Here is a 4,678-nt window from a genome sequence, read left to right on the forward strand (position 1 = left end):
CTACAACACATCATAGTAAAAACACTAAACTTACAGAACAAAGAGACAATACTGAAAGCTGCAAAAGAAAAACAAGTCACATATAAAGGAAAACCATTAGAATTACAGCTGACTCTTCAGTGCAAACTATGAAAGACAGAAGAGCCTGGACCAAAGTATTCCCAGTTCTAAATGACGACAGATGCCACCCCAGATTACTTTGCTCAAACAAAATGTCTATTATAGTCAAAGGGGGGGGGAATCTTCCATGACATAAATAGGCTGAAAGAATTCGTGTCCTCAAAACCAGCCCTTCAGAGAGTTCTTGAGGCAATACAAAGAGCTGAAGAAAGGAACAATTATACCCAAGGGATAAAAGAAGCTTAATGAAGGCATAACTGTGGAAACGCACAGCTACACCAAGAATGCAAACAGAAATCAAAATGATAGGAATCAATGTACATCTTTCATTAATAACTTTAAATATCAATAGACTGAACTCCCTAAAATAGACTTCAAGCTAAAACTAATGAGAAGAGATAAAGAGGGCCACTTCATTCTGATCAAAGGAACAACTGACCAACAAGATATTACAATCATGAACATGAACATATGTGTTCACCAAACTCTGGTGCACTCAACTTCATAAAAACAGTACTACAGGACTTTAAGACCCAGATTAATCCCAACTCATTAATGATAGGGGACTTCAATACCCCATTGTCTCCATTAGATAGGTCAATAGGACAGAGAATTAACAGAGAGACATCTGAATTAAACAACACCATACATCAGATGGGCCTAACAGACATCTACTGAATATTCCACCCAAGCACCAAAGAATATGCTTTCTATTCAGCGCCGCATGGAACTTTCTCCAAAATCGACCACATACTGGGGCATAAAACACACCTCAATAAATACAAAAAGATTGAAATAATTCCATGCTATCAGACCACAATGCAATAAAGCTTAAAATCAACACCAGAAGAAACCCTAGTCACCACATGAACACATGGAGGTTAAACAACACACTCCTGAATGATGAATGGGTCAAATGAGAAATTAAGAAAAAAAAAAAGTATTCCTGGAACTAAATGAAAAGGACAATACAACACAAAATCTCTGGAACACGTTGAAAGCAGTCCTTAGAGACTTAGCTCTAAGTGCCTATATTAAAAAATCAGAAAGAACACAAATAAATGACTTCACATTGCAACTCAAGACACTTGAAAAGCAACAACATATGAAACCCAAACCCAGCAGACAAGAAGAAATAACAAAAATCAGAGCAGAAATTAATGAAATAGAAACAAATAAAACAATACAAAGAATCAACAAATCCAAGAGCTGGTTCTTTGAAAAGTTAAACAAGACTGACAGACCCCTAGCTAGTTAAGCAAAAGAAAGAAAGAGCACCTCCAAATCAACAAATTCAGAGATGAATGGGGAACCATCACAAACAACACCAAAAAGATCCACAATATTATAAGGGAATACTTTTAAAACCAATATGCCCGTAAATTTCAAAACCTGAAAGAAATGGATGGGTATCTAAAAGCATGGGAACCGCCAAAACTAAACCAAGAAGAGATTAACAGCTTAAACAGACTCATAACACATAAGGAAACTGAAACAGCAATACAAAACCTCCTGATTTAAAAAAGCCCAGGACCAGATGGACTTACAGCAAACATTTAAAGAAGATCTATAGCCAATACTACTTAATTTATTCAAAAAGAGAAATGGAGGGAGAACTTCCAAATTCTTTCTATGAAGGCAGCATCACTCTAACACCAAAACCAGTAAAGATACAACCAAAAAGAAAACTATAGACCCATATCCTTAATGAACATAGATGCAAAATTTCTCAACAAAATACTTGCAAACCACATACAGACACACATCAAAAAGATCATCCATCATGATCAAGTCGGCTTTATTCCAGAGATGCAGGGATGGTTCAATATACATAAGTTAATAAACATCACAAATCATATAAATGGACTCAAACACAAGAAACACGTGGTCATCTCAATAGATGCAGAGAAAGCCTTTGAGAGAATTCAACATGCATTTATGTTCAAGTCCTAGAGGGAACTGAACTGGAGGGAACATACCTCAACATGATTAAAGCCATATACAACAAACTCATAGACATCATCATTCTAAATGGAGAAAAACTGGAAGCATTCCCATTGAAATCAGGCACCAGACAAGGTTTTCCACTATCTCCACTTCTCTTTAACATAGTGCTTGAAACTCTTGCAAGAGCAATAAGACAAGAGCAGGAAATTAAAGGAGTAATAATTGGAAAGGAAGAGATCAAATTGTCCCTCTTTGCAGACGATATGATAGTATATCTAAGAGATGCCAAAAATTCAAGAAAACTAGAAATGGTTAACACTTTCAGTAAAGTGGCAGGTTACAAAATTAATCTACAAAAGTCTGTAGCCTTTCTATATGCCAATAACAAGCAATCAGAGAAAGAGCACATGGAAACACTCCCTTTCACAGTAGCCTCAATAAAAAAAATCTCTGAATAAACCTGCAAAGACATTAAAGGCCTCTAAAATGAAAAATTTAAATCTTTAAGGAAAAAGATTGAGGAAGACATCAGAAGATGGAAGGACTGCCCATGCTCATGGATTGGAAGAATATTGTGAAAATGATCTTCCTACCAAAAGCTATTTATATATTCAATGCAATTCCACTCAGAATCTCCATGACATTCTTCACAGAATTCTAAAAAAACATGCTAAGATTCATGTGGAAGCACAAAAGACCTTGGATATCCAAAGCAACCCTGAGCACTAAGAGCAATGCCAGGGGTATTACTATACCAGATTTTAAACTGTATTGCAGAGCTATAGTCATAAAAATAACATGGTACTAGCACAAAAATAGACCCGTAGATCAATGGAACAAAATTGGAGACCCAAATATGAGTACATGCAATTTCAGCCACCTGATAGTTGACAAAGGGGCCAAGAACATTCACTGGAAGAAAGACAGCATGTTCAGCAAATGATGTTGGGAAAACTGGATCTCCACCCACAGAAGAATGAAACTAAACCCCTATCTTTCACCTTGCACAAAAGTCAACTCCAAATGGATCAAAGACCTCAATGTGAAGCCTGAAACTCTGAAACTGTTAGAAGAAAACATTGGCAATAACCTACAAGACATAAGTGTAGGAAAAGATTTTCTAAACTGGACATCAGTTGCTCAGGAAACAAGATGAAGAATCAACAAATGGGACCTCATTCATCTAAAAGGCTTCTGTACATCAAAAGAAGCAACCAAGGAAGTGAAGAGAAAACCCACAGAATGAAAGAAAATCTTCACCAGTGACACATCTGCCAGAGGTTTAGTATCCAGACTATATAACAAACTCAAAAAACAAAGAATTGCCGGGCATGGTGGCACACGCCTTTAATCCCAGCACTTGGGAGGCAGAGGCAGGTGGGTATCTGTGAGTTCAAGGCCAGCCTGGTCTACATAGGGAGTTCCAGGACAGCTGGGGCTACAGGGAGACCCTGTCTCAAAAAGACAAAAAAAAAAAAACACCCAAATAAAAAGAGGGGAGAAGGACAGGAAAAGATGCACCTAAAAAAAAAAAAAAACCAAAGAATCAAGAAAAGAAGTAACCCCAATTAAAAGATGGGCTAAGGAGCTGAACAGAGAGTTCTCAAAAGAAGAATTAAAGATGGCTAAAAAGCATCCTGAAAGGTGTTTAACATCATTAGTAATTAGAGAAATGCAAATTAAAACCACTTTAAGATTTCATCTTACCCCAGTCAGACTGGCTAAGGTCAAGAGAACAAATGACACCAAATGCTGGAGAAGATGTGGGGAAAGGGGAACACTTACCCACTGCTGGTGGGGCTGCAAACTTGTTCAACCCCTATGAAAAGCGGTGTGGAGAACTCTTAAAAAACTACAAATGAACCTACCATTTGACCCAGTTATACCACTCCTTGGCATATACCCAAAGAACTCGTCCTATTGCAGAGACACTTGTACATCCATGTTTGTTGCTGCTCTTTTCACAATAGCTAAGAGATGGAAGCAACCTAAGTGTCCCTCAGTTGATGAGTGGATAATGAAAATGTGGTTCATTTATACGATGGAGTTTTACTCAGCAGTAAAGAAAGATGAAATCATGAAATTTGCAGGTAAATGGATGGAACCAGAAATTGTTATACTAAGTGAAGTAACACAGACTCAGAAAAACAAACGACACAGGCTTGTTCAAAGAAAAGAGCCATCCTTAGTCAGAGAAATGAGGATGCAGTATTCTCCATTTGTACCTCGTGGGATAATGGAAAGGAAACAGGGAGGTAAAGGAAAAGAAAGAACCTGAAAGAGAAGAACAGTAGGAAACAGGTATCACTAAGGGATGTGTGGGTAAAAATGGAGTTATTTTAATGGGAGGGGGAACAGAGGGTTATACAAGGAACCTTGGGGATAAATAGAAAGAAGAAGCTCAAGAGAGTTGGGACCAAAGGAGAAGGGTATCTTTAAAGGAGAAATGGGAAAAATGAGGGCACTTTAAATGGGGAAACCATGGTGGAAGGGTTAGACAATGAGAGAGATAAATAATGCCTAGCTAGTTTAAAAAAAATAAACAGTGGGATTCAAATCATAGTCTGCAATACTGTAGTGCCCACCTGTAGCTAAGGGAGACAACCCGCTA

This window comes from Nannospalax galili, unplaced genomic scaffold (genome assembly GCF_000622305.1).
Source record: "Nannospalax galili isolate Female #2095 unplaced genomic scaffold, S.galili_v1.0 scaffold467, whole genome shotgun sequence".
Classification (NCBI taxonomy): Eukaryota; Metazoa; Chordata; class Mammalia; order Rodentia; family Spalacidae; genus Nannospalax; species Nannospalax galili.